Consider the following 20,625-nt stretch of genomic DNA (forward strand, 5'->3'; position numbering starts at 1 on the left):
GGATGGATATTGTGTCAGAAGTTGTCAGACGTCATGTTTTGCCAAAGTCTGTCAGTTTAGACAGAGATCCTTGATGCATTCGTTCTTTCGGCATAAATTTCGAAGAGACATTTGTTGTTGATTGCAACGTATTTTATTCAATACCCTTAGAACGACGGACATCCAGATTAGATGAGTCGAGCGTTAGAGAAGATGCCATGACCTGTAGTGCTCGACTTAGCACTAGTTGGCAGAATTCTTTATTCTTGGAGATTTCGTACAACGATAGGTATCAATTGACTTTCTTGATGGCACCTTGCGACGAGTTGTACGAACAGAAATGAAAATCTCATTTGAATTGAGATGATTTTCTGTGTCACCTGATTTGGGACCAGATCTTGATTTGAGGTTTTTGAACAGACGAAGATTGTCTGTCGAGATTGAAGACGACTTGGACTAGACAACTGGAGTATTTGAATTTTTCAGTCACAGATCTTTGTGTTTGATCATGAAACCGAGTAATTCAAAAGAATTATTCTTTAGATGATTTTTTTGGATTCGAGAGTGAGGAATCGTCTCCGAGATTGATCGATTTGTAGGCTATTTTGAAGAATATAGGCATTCTTACCTTTAGACGTGCGTTGTTTCATCATTTTCGTGTTTTCTCGACGTGTTCCACGTCTTTTATTGCTGAAATTTCCAGATTTCTTTGATGATGAGACCGAATTTGATGAGATGCCGACTTTCTTGAGACGATCATTTCAGAGTTTAGATCGGAATTGAATCAGCTCCGAAACAGACCGATTCAGTGTAACAGTGCAATTGAGCCATTACGGATTTAAAGAAGAGATTTGGGGGTTAGATTCCCATTTGAGGCATCGTTTACTGGATTTATTCTGAGAGATGAATTCTCTTGCAGTTTTGGGTTTTATCCCTTAGCTTTTAAGATTGAACAGTATTCGATTTTGAGGACGAAATCAGTTCTTAGAGGGGGAGAATTGTAACGCCCCGAAATTATCTTAATTGACTTTATTTGAGATAATCAGAGATTACAGAGTTTAAGAGCCGACTTCATTTTGATCAGGGACTATTTGCAATTTTCAAAATTTTCAGGGTCTAAAATGCACAATTGGGGATTGTTAGATATTTAAGGAACTTTGACTTGTTGATAAGTGCATTTTGTATGCATTAGTTTGTGTTATTTTTATTTTTATTTTGCATGCATTCATATGTTTTTGTGGTTGTTTTAGTTAGTTTTAGCATCTTTAATTCATTTATTTGCATAATACTCTTCCTGGTCTGTTTTGAAGGAAAACTTGGCATTATTTAGATTTTTGGACAGAAGGTTGCTCGCTCGAGCGAGAGGCTACGCCCGCTCGAGCGAGCAAGGTTGGAAAATTTATCTCCCGGAGCGAGAACCTATGCTCGCTCGAGCGAGACCCTATGCTCGCTCGAGCGAGAATCGCGCGCAGAGTTTTTAAAAAAGGAAAGTCTTACTCGAGAAGGATACCAACTTTTGAAGACCCTTGGGCATATAAATATGATTCTTATCAGCAGAATAAGGGTTACACATCAGATTTGAAGGCAGGAGGAGGCTACTACAACTTGGGAGAGAAGATTTCTCGTTTCTTCTTATTTTCTTATTTTTATTTTTAATTCATGATCAAAAACTTTGTTTGAATTATGAAATTGATTTTTGAGTAGTTTTTCCTTTCGATCAAGGCCACGTGATTGGGCCAGACAATTTATGTATAAAACTCGTTTGTTTATTTGAGATTTTTAGACTTGATTTGATTTTATTGATTATCGAATTTATATTTGTCTTACAAATTTCTTGGCCAGTTATTTGTTTGCTTGTTAATCGATTCCAAGTTGACAGAGAAGGTTTCGAATTCGATCACTTTGATTTTCAACATAGTGTAAAACTGACTAGAAATAGAATTCGATTTCATTATGCGGTTTGGGTGTAAACTGAACTTTCACAGTTATTCATGCATTCAAGTTTGATTAGAATTACGAAAGATTAGTTCATCAATATTTGAATAGGTTTGATTGTTCTAGAAATAGTCCTTTGAACAAATTAGGAAAATTCCCGTGAATTAAGATTAAGTCTGATGTCTTAGATCGACTGCTTGTTACATGAATTGTCTGGTACCTACGTGAGTCCTTGATCGAACTTTTACCAAATTTGAGTTAAATCCAAATTTTTCAGCTTCGTTTTAGTTTATTTAATTTTATTTGCAATTTTATTTGTTAGTTAAAAATCTGAAATCATCCTTTTAATTAGTCTAGATTAGGTAGAAATAAATATATTTTGGTAATCAATTTTTATACAGTCCCTGTGTGTTCGACACTTGGACCTTTGTCCACTCTATTATTACTTGACCTGGTATGCTTGCCAGTTGAATTTATTCACACCGATTAACGCGGTCAAGTTTTTGGCGCCGTTGCCGGGGACTGTTTGATATCAGAATTTTTATTTCTCTTGAGATTAGACTTTTTTTTATTTTATAAAAATTCTGAATTTTTTTATTTTTCTTCGTGATTTTCAGGTACTAGCTTGTTGTGCATGCATAACATTCGATCTAAGGAGCTTCTACCACTTGATTTGTAGATCGAACGCACGCTCAGCAAGATCCGAAAATCAAGGAAGAATCTTAATCTAGTACTTGAAACAGAATCTGAATCCAAAGAAGACATGGCGGACAACCGTACTATTTGGGATATTATCCGTTCGCCAACTGAAGGCTATGGATCTAGCATAGTTTGCCCCGCTGTTGAGGCGAACAATTTTGAGCTGAAACCCTCTACTATTCAGCTTATTCAATTGCATGCTAGATTTGGGGGTACATCTGTGGAAGACCCCTACGCTCATCTGGAGCGATTCCTGTCAATCTGTGACACGTTCAAAGTGAATGGGATAACATCTGATGCAGTGCGACTGCGGTTATTCCCATTATCTCTTCAAGGAGAAGCTGTTGAGTGGCTAGATGATTTGCCTTCTGGTTCGATCACTACATGGGACCAACTTGTTCAGACTTTTCTGAACAAATATTTTCCTCCCACGAAGATGGCAAAACTATTCTCCGGCATCATCTCATTTAGGCAGAAAGAAGCCGAATCTCTGCATGCCGCTTGGACCCAATTTAAAAAGATGTTAAGGATGTGTCCTCAGCATAATCTTACTCAAAGCCAGCAGACCCAAACATTCTATAATGGAGCCGATCAGTCGGTTCGATCTATGATGGATGCTGCTGCTAATGGATTCTTGTTCAGGAAAATGCCGGCAACTACCTAGGAGATCATCGGTAATATGGCAGAGAGCAATATTGGGTGGCCGGATGTGAAAAAAGAAAAGAAATCCGGAGTTCTAGAGGTCCATGCTTTAATGGCCCTGAATGCAAAGATTGACGCGCTGACACACAAAGTGGCACTCATGAAAACAGCACCGGTCAATCAAGCACAAGGGAATATGCAACAAGACCAGCAGTTATTTGAAGTAGAGGTTGTTAATTTTATGGAAAATCAAGGAAGGCAGCCATACAACTCCAACAACAGCTACAGTCAGAACTGGCAGCCCAAGCAAGAGAAGAAAAAGCCGAGTTTTGAGGAGATCATGATGAAGTACGTGGCGGGTACTGAGGCTCGCTTGCAGAATCAGGAGAGCATGCTGCAGAAGCTGGAAATTCAGATGAGTCAGATCGCAACCCAATTATCAACCCGGCCTGCTGGAGCTTTACCAAGTAACACTGAACCAAATCCCAGAGGCTTGAACGCTATCATGGTCGTGACTCAAGCACAGTCTAAGGAGCAGCAGATGGGTGAAAAGAATAGGATGGAGGGGCCAAAAATTGGAGAGTTCAAGGAGGATGCGCGGACTGAAAAATCCTCCAAGGCAGGTAAGAAAGGTAAGACTTCAAAATTTGAAGTTAATGATAAGGTTGATATTTCTACCTTACCTTTCCCCCCATAGAGCTAAGCAATTGTTATTTGATTCTCAATTTAAAAAGTTTCTTGAAATCTTCAAGAAAATTCATATTAACATTCCTTTTGCAGATGCATTAGCTCAGATGCCGAGATATGCAAAGTTTCTGAAAGACTTGCTGAAAAATAAGAAAAAATTGACTGATCTTACGCAGGTTACAGTGAATGAGGAGTGCTCGGCAGTGCTGCAAAATAAACTTCCAACAAAATTTCAAGATCCAGGGAGTTTTTCTATACCCTGTCATATTGGAAGTCTGTCTTTTTCTAATTTGTTGTGTGATCTAGGATCGAGTATAAATTTAATGCCATATTCTATTGCTCGAAAATTAGGAATAGAAAATATTGAACCTGCTGCTATATCTCTCAAATTTGCTGATGGTTCTATTAAATATCCGAGAGGGATTGTAGAGAATGTCCTAGTCAAGATTGATAATTTAATTTATCCTGTAGATTTTGTTATTCTTGACATGGAGGAGGAGTTAGAGGTTCCGTAGATTTTAGGACGTCCTTTTCTTGCTGCTAGTAGGGCGTTAATTGATGTTGAGAGAGGAGAGTTGGTACTGAGGCTGAATGATGAACAAGTAGTTTTTACCATGCTTAAGTCGGCTACTGAGAGCCCAATTTTAAAATCTTGTTCTGCTATTCGTTTGATTGATGTGATTGATGTTGTTGGTGATGCATGTCAGTAGGTGCAGTTGTCTACAGGAATTGGTCCAATGCACAATGTCTTTAATGGTGTAGCATTCAAGTGCAGGACTAACCTGAGTTTTTCACAGACGGTGGATAAACCACCTTGAATGTCGCCACTCAAGAGAGGAGTATAGTCGGGCTATAGACTATAAATTTAGCGCTGACTGGGAGGCAACCCAGTGTTTTTGCTTTTGTTTTCTATTTTGTTTTTGTTTTTTTTTTTTAGTTTTGTTTTTTGTCTGATAAGTGTATTTTATACACTTAATTTATATATGATTTTAATTGTTAAATATTTGTTTCGAGCAGATTTATGTGGGTATTTTGTTGTTTTTGTGATTGTAGGGAATTCTTGAGATTTTGTGAATTATGGAATATTGTGGAGAAAAGAAAATAATAAAAGAAAAGAAAAGAAACGTACAGACTAAGAAGAGGAATAGTGATGGGCTTCTCTATTGGGCCTTAAATGATTAGCGCTTCTTTAAGCGCTAATGGGGAAGAAAGCAAGCGCTATCGCGCTTCAGAGGAGAAGATTGAGAAACTCGACAGAGAGCTATACGCGGGCGCATGGATTGTGGAGCGGGCGCTTGTCGCTAAATTCTGAACTTGGAAATTTTTATTCGGAAGGAAACTTCTATATTTTGTGGGCTTTTGAGTGGGCTTTGTGAGACACTATAAAAGGGAATTTTTCATCTGATTACGGGGGAGCCGCCACAAAAATTAGAGAGGAATCAGAGATTTGATCGTGAACTTTTGGGAAGGATTTCTGGAAGCTTTATCGTGAAGAACGAAGACGGAGTTTGATCGACCGGACACGGCGTCGACTACGAATTTTTTTCTTTTATCTTTTATTTTATTCTGAATATGTTTGAATTTATGAATTATTGTTTTATTCAGAATTTTATTATGAACTAAATTTTTAGAGTCTAGAGGTCGGATGGAACCTGGTGTAGACGCTTTCATGAATTCTTGATTTTATTAAATTGAGTTTCTTCTAGATTAATTGTTTTTTCTAGAATTGATTGTCTTTTCAATTATCTGATCAATAATTGATTTATAATATTTATTTTAAATCTGGCACTCGGGAGAGGAGATTTTGAATAGGACTATTGGAAAATACACTGTTAATTGTTTATCTGACTCGGGAGAGCTTATAATTTTAACAGAGCTTTTAAAGAGAACATTGTTTTGAATTGATCACTGCAAGTAGATTCTAAATAGGGATATTGGAATTGAATTGTAGTTGATATATTTTATTCGGCACTCGGGAGAGGGAATAATACACGTAAGTGTTCTTGGCTATTAATTGACTGAAATTCATGAAGATTAATTAATTAGGATTGATTGTTGTTGAAACCAGGTGAAATCTATACCTCTAGACCATTTTTATCTGATTGATTTTAATCTGAAAGTTGTGTGTGTGCTATCGAAACTTCATTGATTATTTTATTTTTATTGCAAAATTCTCAAAGTTTGATTTTCTAAATAAAGTTTGGACTATTTTAATTATAAGTACTAAATATTTTCATTTTACTCCCTGTGGGATCGATATCTGAATTATTCACTATATTAAAACTTGACACTCGTACGCTTGCGAGGAATTTTCACAAGAAGTTTTTGGCGCCGTTGCCGGGGGGTAAATTTGATTTTTTTTTTTTTAGTCTTGTTACCAATTAGTCTAGATTTTAATTTAGAGTTTTTTTTATTTTATTTTTAAGTTGCTAATTAATTTCTTCTTATTTTTAATTGCAGTCTATGCGACGATCTCAAAGTTCTAATTCTCTACTTTTTGATCCGGAGATCGAGCGCACTGCACGTGCTTTGAGAAGAGAGAGAAGAGAAGAAATTAATAACATGGCTGTAGAAGAAGTACAACAAGCTCCCTTGGTGCCAATTAGAGATCACTTTCGGCCGACGATCCAGGCTCACTATTCTGGAATCGCTCGTGGAACTATCAATGCAAACAATTTTGAGCTAAAGCCGTCCTTGATCAACATGGTTCAACAGAACCAATTTAATGGGAGCGCCACTGCTGATCCTCACCTACACCTACGCACCTTCTTGGAGATAACGGATACGGTAAAAATAAATGGTGTGTCTGAGGATATTATTCTCTTACGCTTGTTTCCGTTTTCTCTCAGGGATCAAGCCAGAAGTTGGTTGCAATCACTGCCGCTTGGAAGCATCACTACGTGGGAGGGGATGGCAGAAAAATTTCTTGCAAAATATTTTCCTCCTGCCAAAACCACCCAACTGAAGATCGAGATCAGCACCTTCCGGCAGATGGATACTGAACAGTTATACGAGGCGTGGGAAAGGTATAAAGAACTATTAAGACGTTGTCCTAACCACAATTTTGCAGATTGGGAACAGATTGAGTGGTTTTACAACGGACTGAATGCGCCTACGAGAATGAATGTGGACTCAGCGGCTGGAGGTACTATATTTGCGAAGGATCATGTTCAGGCTTATGATATGTTGGAGGAGATGACGGTCAATAGTTTCCAATGGCCATCTGAGCGTATAGGAGTAAAGAAGCCGGCTGGAGTGTATGCAGTGGATCCTCTCACGTCCATCACTGCTCAATTATCTGCACTGACTACACAGGTAGCTTCTTTGAATAAAATTAATGTTGTAGATTCAAATGGAGTTGAAGGATCACCGACCATAGATCAAGTCAATTATATAAATCCAAATGGCTACCGAGGATATGGGGGCTATAGAGGTAACCCTGTCCCAAATACTTATCATCCTAGCTTGCGTAATCATGAAAATTTTTCGTATGCTAACAATAAAAATGTGCTGAATCTTTCGGGATTCAATACAAACAAGGATGAGGGTAAGCATTCGTTGGAGGATGTGGTTAGTACTTTTGTGCAGGAATCAGGTAAGAGGATGGCGAGAACTGAGTCTCGACTTGATAGTTTGGAGACGCACATGGCCAACATGGGCGCAGTGTTGCAATCCATGGAGACTAGTATTGGGCAGTTGGCGAACGCACTGAAGTACAACAATCGCGGCCAGTTCCCTAGCAATACTGAGGTGAATCCAAAGGAGCAGTGCAATGCCATCGAAGTGCGGAGTGCCAAAGACGTTGGAGTCCAAATTCCTACTGTTGCGGATAAGAAACTTGAGGAAAAAGTTAAGGTGAAAGAGAAGGAGCTTGAATCTGAGCCAAAACCAATATACAAGCCTTCACTTCCATACCCGCAAAAGTTCAAGAAGAAAGCATTGGACGAGCAATTTTCCAAGTTCTTGGAGATTTTTAAGAAGATTCACATCAACATTCCCTTTGCTGAAGCTTTGGAGCAAATGCCGAATTATGCGAAGTTCATCAAGGAGGTGATGTCCAAGAAGAGGAGGCTGCTAGAGAATGAGGTAGTGAATTTAACGGAAGAGTGCAGTGCGGTGCTCCAAAAGAAGATGCCACAAAAGCTTAAGGATCCAGGGAGTTTTACTATTCCTTGCACTATTGGCTCTTCTTATTTTAATAATGCACTTTGCGATTTAGGAGCTAGCATTAATCTCATGCCTTTGTCTGTTTTCAGGAGCTTAGGACTTGGTGAGGTGAAGCCCACCATGATCGTGTTGCAGTTGGCTGATCGATCTATCACATATCCGCTTGGAATCATTGAAGATGTTTTGGTAAAAGTAGATAAATTTATTCTTCCAGCGGATTTTGTTGTGTTAGATATGGAGGAGGATGCAAACATGCCCCTGATATTGGGGATACCTTTCTTGGCCACTGCCGATGCCAAGATAGAGGTGAAGAGAGGTGCATTGTCGATGGGTGTGGACGGTGAGAGTGTAATTTTTAATATATTCATGAAGTCATCTAACAACCCTATCGAAAAATTATGCTTGATAGAGCCGGTTATGAAGTTGGAGGGTCGTTCAAAAGCCGACATTGCGGTTGATTCATCGAACGAGAGAGCGCCAAAACCACCAAAGAAGGCCACGAAAAAAAGCAAAATTTAAAAGGCGGTTCGTGAAATTTATTTGGCGAGTGAAAGAGAAGGGGAAGAATTAACCCCGTGAAAGTCGGGCTGACGACTATAAACCAAGCGCTTTTTGGGAGGCAACCCAAAATTTTTCTTTATTTATTTATTTATTTTTATTTATTTATTTATTTTTAATTTCTGCTTTAATTTTCATTCTTGTTCATTAGTTAATTTTATGATTTTTGAATTATTGTTGGGAATTTTGGAGGCCTAAATTTATAAATGTTTTGAAAATTTTTCAGGATTTTAACAGTCTGGGCAGATCTTTATGCGCGCTCGCTCGTCAACTCTTGCTAGTCCGCGCACACTTATGCGCTATTGCACTCCCTAACAGCACAAGACCATGCGCTATCGCCCTCTATACCAGCGCAAGAAGCATGCGCTATCGCGCACTCCAACAGCGCAAGAACTATGCGCTATCGCGCTCTCTAACCGCGCTCACCAACCGCGCTTCCGCATGCGCTATCGCGCTCCTTTACCCCTCCACATAGCGCTATCGCGCTCCTCAATAGCGCACTCACAAGCGCTATCGCGCTCCTTTACAGCGTTCCATCAAGCGCCATCGCGCTCCTAACTAGCACTCACAAGCGCTATCGCGCGATTGAACGGCGCATGATTATGCGCTATTGCGCATTACTTCAGAAATTTAAAAGGCCACTCCAGAGTCTTCCTCCCAGACTTAAATCATGATCCCTCGTTCGAGTCCATCTTTAAATCTCACTGGCACGATCATCGTAAATCTTCTACTCAACAAAATATCATCATCTCAAGGATTGTGATCTTAATTACAAGGCAGAAATTCTCAGAATTGGTCTTGCTCCATCTAAGCTTGTCGAGAAAGGGGAATTTGAAGAATTTGGAAAATGTATTCGTGAACGGTACAAAAGCTGAAATTTTATCTCTTACATTTGATTTTTGATAAATGTTGTGATTTGAGGCTATTGGGTTGTCTGAGTTATGGAGTGGAGTACGTTTGATGCAGTGAAATTCTATATCATTTTATTCGTGCCTACCAAGTGTTTGTTGAATTGCTTGGGTTAAATTTGAACGTTGGTTGCTAGAATTGTTGGGAGTTTATTGCATTGTTTGAGGCATTTGATTTGATTTGAGTTGAATTATTGAGTTACAATGCCACCGAAAACCAAAGGGAAAGGAGCAATTTCTTCGTCCTCTGCTGCTTCATATGATAGACACAGATTTTGGAATGCCACAGCAGAGGAGTATTGTTTTGATGTAATGGAGCGAGGGATGCACAAAGAAAGAGAAATGAGTTTGAGAGAGCATAGTGCGCCGGCGTTAATTGAAGCTAAGAGAAGAGGTTGGGAGACATTTGTTAGGAGTCCACCAGATGCTGTTATATCATTGATTCATGAGTTTTATGCAAATTTAATGGTCAAAGACGTGAATCTGAAAGTTCGAGTTCGAGGAAAATTGGTGCCTTTTGATAAGAGTACAATTAACAGCCTTTATGAAATTCCAGATTTGGACATTGCAGATGATGAGTATGAGATATTCAAGAATCAGTCATATCCAGATAACATTGTACTTCAGACCTTGTGTGAGGATGGGGCGGAATGGAAGAGGAATGTGAAGGATGAAGTTGTTACATTTCCATCCATATTTCTTCGACGAGAAGCGAATAATTGGCATGAGTTTGTGGCTGCCAGGATGTTGCCATATGGGCATACATCCGATGTGACTAAGGTTAGAGCTGGACTGGTGTACTGCATTGTGACAGGGAAATCCGTTGATGCTGGGAGGGTGATTCAGGAATCTATTATTGCTGCAGTTAGGGGTTCCTCGACTATCAGTTTACCCCACTCGTCTTTGATTACTCAACTTTGCCGGTTAGCTGGTGTTGTGTGGGATGATACGGAGCAGATTCTTCCAATTCGAGGTCCTATAAGAATTACTGGTGCATTGAGATGGGACAAGAAGAAGAAAGCAGCCAGTACTTCTGAACAGACAGCTGAACCACCGCAACCCTCGGAGCCACTACCACACTTTGAGCCAGCACCTTCCTATTTGGAAGGACCTATGTCACTACCGACGCATCCGGCCACTGAGTATTCTACTCGTGATGATTCTACGGCTGTGCTTTCTCAGATGAAGAAGCAGTGGAAGATGATGCGAGCACATATGACATACATGCATGACTTCACTGCCGCTCTTGCCCAGAATTATCCGCCCACTGTTGTGCCTTATCCAGCTCCTCCGCAGTGGTCTTCTGATGATACTGATGCTGCTTCACCTTCATTCCATGGAGATGATGATGATGACTCCGAGTCCTGATGCTCGGTGTCGAAGGTATGAGTCCCTTGTTCTTTTTATTGATTTTTAATCATTAGGGACAATGATTACATTAAGTTTGGGGGGGGGGGGGAGTGAATCAATGTTTGATTTAGTTGTTTGGTTTGGTTGAAAGTTGAGTTTTGAATTTCATAGATAAAATATTTTGTTGAGTTTAGTTGTTGTTGTTAGTTGAGTTGAAAAGAAGTTGAGAAATATATGGATGCATGGCCAATGAAAAAAAAAAAGAAAAGTTTTTTGTGCTATAACTGAAATCCATGATTGTCTACCTATGTGACAAATATTTTTGAAAATATGGAACCAATTAGATGAACAATTTCCTATATACTCTGTGATTAATACTTGAATCTGATTTTTGAGACATACAGACATAGATATGATTGAGGCATTGTTTGAAATTTTTGGGCCTAATTTTCATTGAATTTATCCTTAGTTGCCCATTTGAGCTACACTTGTATATTAGTACATTGAGGTACGAGAAATCTGAAATTTGTTGAAAATCATCTTTAACTACTGATGATTATTCTTCTTCTGCACTGATTGAATTTGTATGATTTAATTGTGGATTGAGACTTGTCTAGAACTAGTTCGAACACTCTTCGAGGCGAAATACGGGCATAACTGAGATTAGGAATGATTTAGGCGATTTTTTGAATTCGTTTGAGCCTTTCAAGCTACCTATTACTATTTTATCCCTAGTACCTTGTTTGAGCTTTATTGAAAATCGAATGGTATGCGTGTAAACGTGTGATTAAGCCCCCATTCGTCATTATTTCAAGGTCCTACATTGACTACCTGAATAGCCTAAACACTATTTCCTACCTTTAAGGGAGTAATTTGAATGCTAAAATGTTGTATGCTCCTAGCTTTATTTGTGAAAAAAGGATTGGTGTGGTGGATGAATTGAAAAGATGAAAAAAAAAGGTAGTAGAAAAAAGAGTTGAAAAATGTGGTAGAGAGTTGAAAAAGTTCTGAAAAGAAGAGTTGTGAAAAAGTTGAGAAATGAAGTGAATTGAAATAGAAGTGAAATTGTGAATGAAAAAGGAGTCGTAATTGAGTTTGATAATGATGAATTACTTCTTATTTTGAATTCTTATCCTTCATTTGTAGCCATGAGCCAGGCCTTACATTATAAGCTGATTAAGTCCTATTGACCGAGTCTCAGTTGCCCAATATACTAGTGGAGAAGAGTTGCGAGAATTTAGCTTATGGACTATTGATTGATGCTTTTAATGATTATGAATTTTGATCTAAACACTTACACACTATCATTCGTTGCATTTACCTAATTGTGAGTGTTTTTGATTAATATCTTATTTTTGATCCTATTGTATCCTTGAAAAGACCTCATGATCTATGAATGTTTGAATTGAATTTGGAGAATGGTGTTTTGAACTTGAGTTGCGGAGATTGTGAGTTTATGCGGTTATTATTTTGTGATTGGCTAAAACTTTCAAGTGTTAGTAGGTTGGATATGATTGGATTTGATATTTTTGAAATCATTGCTGATGCCATTGCTCCATAATATTTTTTGACTATTCTTGTTGTTTTGATAGAATGAGTTTTTGGAATTTAATAGTTTTGCTCGGGACTAGCAAAAATCTAAGTTTGGGGGTATTTGATAAGTGTATTTTATACACTTAATTTATATATGATTTTAATTGTTAAATATTTGTTTCGAGCAGATTTATGTGGGTATTTTGTTGTTTTTGTGATTGTAGGGAATTCTTGAGATTTTGTGAATTATGGAATATTGTGGAGAAAAGAAAATAATAAAAGAAAAGAAAAGAAACGTACAGACTAAAAAGAGGAATAGTGATGGGCTTCTCTATTGGGCCTTAAATGATTAGCGCTTCTTTAAGAGCTAATGGGGAAGAAAGCAAGCGCTATCGCGCTTTAGAGGAGAAGATTGAGAAACTCGACAGAGAGCTATACGCGGGCGCATGTATTGTGGAGCGGGCGCTTGTCGCTAAATTCTGAACTTGGAAATTTTTATTCGGAAGGAAACTTCTATATTTTGTGGGCTTTTGAGTGGGCTTTGTGAGACACTATAAAAGGGAATTTTTCATCTGATTACGGGGGAGCCGCCACAACAATTAGAGAGGAATTAGAGATTTGATCGTGAACTTTTGGGAAGGATTTCTGGAAGCTTTATCGTGAAGAACGAAGACGGAGTTTGATCGACCGGACACGACGTCGACGACGGATTTGTTTCTTTTATCTTTTATTTTATTATGAATATGTTTGAATTTATGAATTATTGTTTTATTTAGAATTTTATTATGAACTAAATTTTTAGAGTCTAGAGGTCGGATGGAACCTGGTGTAGACGCTTTCATGAATTCTTGATTTTATTAAATTTGTTGGAGAACGGCGATCAGATCAATCAGAATTGATACCCGGTGCAGCGGAAGTTTAAAAATTTTATATGGAACGATTTCATAATGGGTATCAAAACTTTACGATTAAATTGTGTGTATAAAAATTAAATAACAATTATAAATTTTTACCTCCAATCTCGAATCGAGATTATGGACACCAACAGATTGCTCTGCTCTTGTTGTATCTCCCTGGAACTGATGGACGAACTGTTCTTCAATCAGGTCCACGAACAGAGATTTAATCCCTCTGATAGATTGCACTAGAAAATCTATCAGAAGTTTCTACGAAGAGAATTAACGAATTTGATCCGTTAAACCAGACTGTAATTCAAAATTCACAGACTGGATTTTTCCGAGCAGAGGGGAGGGGGGGGGGGGGCGGCCACACTTAAGAAAAACAGGGTTTTCGAAAATTATTTTTTGTGACCTGTGTTGTGTGTAATTTCTGTACTGCAATAACTTATTTATAATGTAGGCCGCTAACAGCTTAGGGCCCATTAGTCATAAGTTCAAGCCCGACAAGCAAAGCCCGCATGTTCAGAAATTAATATAAAATTAATCGTGACTCAGATTGATAAACCGATTTTACCAATGTTCACAGAAACCATTTCTGCACCTTTTAAAGTCAAGATAAATTTTTCTGAATCCGAATTCAGTGATTTCCAAAAAATGCCCATCCCTATGTCATTTTAGGAAATCTTACTCCTCTACTCATAAATAAGAAGTCCAACTTCTTTGTTCATTAAATTTAACTCTTTAAATTTAACTATCTCAACGGGGATTAAAAATCCATTACTCTGTGTGACCCTCAATGGTTCAGGGATACAGCTAGCCGTGGGCTCACAACTCCTTGTGACTCGGAACAACAATTTCCGACTTGCCCATCGAATCATGGTAAGAGCGCCTAGCAACATCGCCCCATGATTCCCTAGGTATCACTGATAGTGCCTACAAGAACCAATAGATTTTGGTTAGCGTACAGTACGGTCCCTTCATCCATATATCCCGATCGAATCAACAACCATTGGTAAATCGAGAGTCGTTCGAGATTCGATAACTATGCAATGCATCTTGAAGATCAAATAGTGACATCGCATGTGCTACTAAGAAACCATTTCTTAAATCACATCATGTACTCTGGCCAGAGATTCGTCACACTAATATCTCCTCAGATTGCATAGGATATCCACACTCGCAAGTATGTGGTGAATCCTTGACAACAAAGCATCGGCTCCTATATATGTTGTAACTGTACCCAATCCCGACACCTGATGACCCCAATAGATTCGGTAAACGAGTCAAAGCACAGTACTAGCATATAGAGTCTCAATGATGTTTCAAGTAGTAAGGACTAATGGTGTACAACCAAAACCGCGGACTTTATCCACTCGATAAGTGATAACCACTTGGAAAGTCCGGATAGGGTAGTTTGATCATTCATCGTATGAATATCCATTTGCATGCTTTGAACATCTCTATGTTCCATACCAATGAAACGTGGTACTCGGCATCGCAAATGCTAGTCTCAATCTCGAGCGATCCTTATCCTTATTAACGGACGGCTCAATCGACTAGGAACGGTTTAGAATATATAGTGACTATAAGATGTGTTTCATGATAGACATCCCCATGTACTACCACATCTTACATACACTATAGTATATTCAAGGTCTTTATCAAAACAACAATAGTATATCACAATATAACAATATGAAGAAAGATAAAGTCATTGCCATTAATAAAAGTGTAAATTATATTAAACAAAAGATTGTTTATACAAAGAGTCATCAAAGCCCTTAGCCACAAGTTGGCTCACCGGGCACCCACTCTTTCAATCTCCCACTTGCCCTAAAGCCAACTAGTCATACTACGTAGACCCATTGCTTCGCGATGTTTGTCAAATAATGGTCCTGGCAAGGGCTTAGTAAGTGGATCAGCGATATTGTCTGCAGAGGCCACTCTTTCGACAGTGATGTCTCCTCTTTCCACAATCTCCCGGATGATGTGGTATTTCCTCAGTACGTGTTTGGATCTTTGATGAGACCTTGGTTCCTTTGCCTGAGCAATGGCACCCGTGTTGTCACAGTACACCGGGACTGGACCAACAACTTCCGGAATAACGCCCAACTCTTGGACGAAATTCCTCATCCAAACGGCCTCTTTAGCAGCAGCTGATGCTGCAATGTATTCTGCCTCAGTGGTGGAATCCGCTGTGGTGTCCTGCTTGGAACTCTTCCAAGAGACAGCACCGCCATTGAGCATGAACACAAATCCAGAGGTTGACTTCGAGTCATCCACGTCACTTTGGAAGCTAGAGTCGGTATAGCCTTCCAATTTTAGTTCTCTTCCTCCAAATACCATGAACATATTCTTTGTCCTTCGTAAGTACTTAAGAATGTCCTTCACGGCTTTCCAATGCATTTGACCGGGATTAGCTTGATATCTGCTCGTGACACTCAGAGCAAATGCTACATCCGGTCTGGTAGATATCATCCCATACATGATACTACCTATGGCTGACGCATATGGTACATGTGTCATTTTCTCTATCTCTTCATCAGTCTTGGGACACATAGACTTGGATAGAGAAACTTCATGACACATGGGTAGATGTCCTCTCTTGGACCCATCCATTGAAAACCGTTTCAATATGGTGTCGATGTAGGTTGATTGAGTGAGTCCTATCATTCTCTTAGATCTATCTCTATAGATCTGTATCCCTAGAATATAGGTTGCCTCACCCAAATCCTTCATCGAGAATCTAACTGATAACCATATCTTTGTTGATTGCAACATCCCTACATCATTCCCAATGAGTAGGATGTCATCAACATAAAGTACTAAGAATGTCACAGCATCCTTAACTACTTTCTTGTACACGCATGGTTCCTCCGGGTTCTTGATGAAACCAAAATCCTTTATTGTTTTATCAAATTTCTGGTTCCAACTTCTTGATGCTTGTTTTAGACCATAGATTGATCTCTGAAGCTTGCATACCTTATGCTCGCTTCCCATGGATGTGTATCCCTCAGGCTGCGTCATATAGATCTCTTCCTTAATGTTTCCATTAAGAAATGCAGTCTTTACATCCATTTGCCATATCTCATAGTCATACCAAGCAGCTATGGCAATAAGGATTCTTATGGACTTGAACATTGCAACTGGTGAAAAGGTTTCATCATAGTCAACTCCTTGTCTTTGAGTATAACCTTTCGCCACCAATCGTGCCTTGTAGGTCAATACCTTACCATCAGGCCCAAACTTTCTCTTGTAGATCCATTTACACCCTATTGGAACAATTCCATCGGGAGGATCTACTAAAGACCAAACTTGGTTTGTATGCATCGAATCTATTTCCGACTGCATAGCTTCAAGCCATAAATTTGAATCCGCATCAGAAATTGCTTCCTTGAAGTTTCTTGGATCACATCCAACATCGGGTTCATCTTGATCCCCTTCAAGAAGAAGACCATATAGAATAGGAGGTCTAGAAGTCCTCTCGGATCTTCTAAGTATAGGCATGTCCATCAATGGTTCCTGAGGTGTAGGATCGTTATTTTGTATTTCGGGTTCTTCTCGAATTTCTTCGAGTTCCATCATCTCGCTTTTCTTATCCAATAAGAACTCCTTCTCCAAGAAGGTGGCATTCCTTGAAACAAACACCTTTGTTTCAGCAGGATGATAGAAATAATATCCGATTGAATTCTTCGGATACCCTACAAAATAATATAAGGTGGATCGACTATCCAACTTATCTCCCACTGTCTGCTTCACATAAGCAGGACATCCCCAAATCCTCAAGTACGAATACTTAGGAGCTTTGCCATTCCATAACTCGTATGGTGTTTTGTCCACTATTTTAGTGTGGACGTTGTTCAACAACAATACCGCCGTTTCAAGCGCATAGCCCCAAAACGAAGGTGGAAGCTCATTGAAGCTCATCATGGATCGAACCATGTCCAACAAAGTTCGATTACGACGCTCCGATACACCATTCAGCTGAGGTGTCATAGGAGGAGTCCACTGAGAGAGAATTCCATTCTCTTTCAGATAGTCCAAAAACTCGGTACTCAAGTATTCTCCACCTCGATCCGATCGAAGTGCTTTAATACTTTTACCTAGCTTGTTTTCTACTTCAGCCTTGAATTCTTTGAACTTTTCAAATGCTTCAGACTTATATTTCATTAAATATAAATACCCATACCTTGAATAATCATCAGTAAAGGTAATGAAGTAGGTGTGGCCAAATTTAGTACCAATTCTAAATGGACCACAAACATCTGTATGGATCAAATCCAACAGATTTTGACTACGCTCAGGTTTCCCCTTAAAAGGAGATTTAGTCATTTTTCCTTTCAGGCAGGACTCACAAGTAGGTAGAGAGTTAATATCAGACATATCAAGCATGCCCTCTCCCACTAGCTTGTTCATCCTCCTTGAGGAAATATTACCTAGCCTAGCATGCCAAAGGTTTTCCGGGTTTTGACTATCGATTTTCCTTTTGTTTGTTGTTGCCGGTTTATCAACATAATTTATTGGAACGTCTTTTAGTTTTAAGTTATATAGATCGTTTTCAAGTTATTCATTTCCAATCAAATATTCATTCTTGTAAATATTGCAAATCCCATTCACAAAATTGCAAGAATAACCATCTCTATCAAGCATAGAAACTGAAATAATGTTTTTAATCAAATCTGGAACAAATAAAACATCTCTCAAAAGTAACTTAAAACCGTTCTGCAAAATTAAATAAATATCTCCCACAGCTTTAGCTTCAACTCTGGAACCATTTCCGAGCCTCAGCTGGGTCTCACCCATTCTAAGCCTGCGACTTCTTGTCATCACCTGCAAATCATTGCAAATGTGAGATCCACATCCGGTATCCAATACCCAAGAAGTAGTATTAAGTGAAACATTTATTTCAATATAGAACATACCCTTCGCAGTTCGCAACTGCTCTAGATATTCCTTGCAGTTACGTTTCCAATGACCGGGCTTCTTGCAGTAATGGCAAACATGCTTGGACTTTTCCATGTTTGAAGCCTTTGTCTTGTACTTCTTCTCGGGTTCGGTTTTCTTGGGTGGGGCAGAACGTTTCTTACCCTTTGTACTTGGCCCCTTCTTAGCAGAAGAAGAGGAGCCCACCAAGAAAGCCGGTTTATCCTTCTTTAAAGTGGATTCATATGTTACAAGCATATTGACCATCTCTTCAAGGGAGGCCTCTATCTTGTTCATATTGAAATTCACCACAAATCCATCAAACGAAGAAGGAAGAGATAGAAGTAGTAAGTCCACGTTGAGTTCATGCTCCAACACCAAATCAAGCGTTACCAACTTCTGTATGAGCCAAATCACTCGTACCCCATGATCACGGACCGAAGTCCCTTCACGCATGCGACACGTCATTAGCTCCTTTACAGTAGCGAACCTTTCAGCTCTCGATTGAGCCCCAAAAAGTTCCTTGAGTTGTACGTGAATGTCAGCAGCATTCACGGTGTCCTCAAATCGCCTCTGGAGTTCATCAGACATCGAGGCTTGCATATAGCATTTGGCCTTGATATCATGGTCCCACCATGTATCAAGTTTGGCCAACTCTTCTGGACTTACATCAGCTGGTGCTTCCTTCGGAGGAGATTTTTCTAACACGTAAAGCATTTTCTCCGAAGTCAAGACACTCTTCAACTTACGGAACCATTCCGTATAGTTTGCGCCAGTCAATTTATTTTGTTTGAGGATCGAGAAAAGTGGATTACGCGAATTCATCTTTATGAAATACTGAAAAGAAACAGACAATTATCAGTGATTGTTTAATTAATTTACTAAGAAATAAAATAGGCGAAATTTATTTTATGAATCTCACTCCCACTATTTTAACGATTTCACTACCCTCTAGTGAAAACGGGAAACTGTTTTTCTTAGTGAGAACATGGAGTCCAATTGACAAACTATGGTCCCGAATAATATCAGCCAACCATAATTTTCAAAAGGTAGAGTCCAATTGCTTCCAAAGCAACCTCCACGTTTTTTTCCTCATGTCCAATAAAGGCCCAATAATATGACGCCGTTTATTGTGACATGTCAAGATGACCCATCAATATTAAGTTGTGATGGACGGTCGTCATGTGGATCCCCCAATAATATGAGCCGATCCCATGGGAGTTCCACCCAACTTACAACATGTGTCGATCCAATGTACAGCTTTCCGACGAACGGGCCCCCCCAATAATATGAGCCGGACCGTATCCGCGGGTAGCATCTCATACATTGATCGTTGATGGAAGGTAGGAACATTTAAACAATTTTAAATTTCCTTTATTTATCTTGATATCAATTTTAAATCATATTTAAAATGAGGGATTTTAATTTTGAAAATTTGTCTCATCATTTTAAAATTTTGTATGCTTGCCGGATTCACACAATTTTGTCTAAAACATGCATACAACAATAATATCATATATTATTTAGGATGATCGATTCCATTTCTAATCGACCCGTGGTTGCCAATCACGAGTCTAAGTCCAATCCTAGGTAATATGCAGGTATGCAATGCAATCCTATTACATTGTGCTTCCAATTTACATTTCTTCTGTCTTTATTGTCTGCTGGGCCCACCTCCGTCTTCAAATCTTCATCTCCCACTAAATCTAATGTATTTACAATAAATAACAATGACAAGTAGGGGATACATTTCAAGGGGTGGGAACGGGCCATAAACCAGGCCCACTTTTATTACATATGACAATTCATATTGGGCCATAAACCAGGCCCATTAATAAATCCAACAACAATAAAAACAAATGTAAATTCCTAACATACACCTACAAAATTGGTCATGGCAATCGATCATCCTTATCCAATAACATTTAATTCAAAATTAATTTATTGGATAACATGCAATGGCAATTTAAATTTAAAAGGATAAAATCATATTCCATATATAAAATCTTATTTTACATACAAAATCATATTTTATCTTTTTATCAAATAAAATCATATTTTACATATAAAATCCAATTTTATACATAAAATAATATTTTATTCAATATATCCATAAGATCATATCTTATCATCAATTGTACAAAAAATAATTAATTTCATAAAATATGATTTAACGGATAAAATTTATAAATTTTCCAAAAATTAAAATTTATCCAAAAATTAATTTTAAAATTTTCGGACTCGAACAATTCGATCCGACGCCTCGTGGACCAATCAAAAACAATTTTCGATCGGACCAAAAATAGAATTTTAACATATTAAAATTTTAATTTTAAAAATTAAAA

Source organism: Henckelia pumila, chromosome 3 (genome assembly GCF_033568475.1).
Source record: "Henckelia pumila isolate YLH828 chromosome 3, ASM3356847v2, whole genome shotgun sequence".
In the NCBI taxonomy this organism is placed as follows: Eukaryota; Viridiplantae; Streptophyta; class Magnoliopsida; order Lamiales; family Gesneriaceae; genus Henckelia; species Henckelia pumila.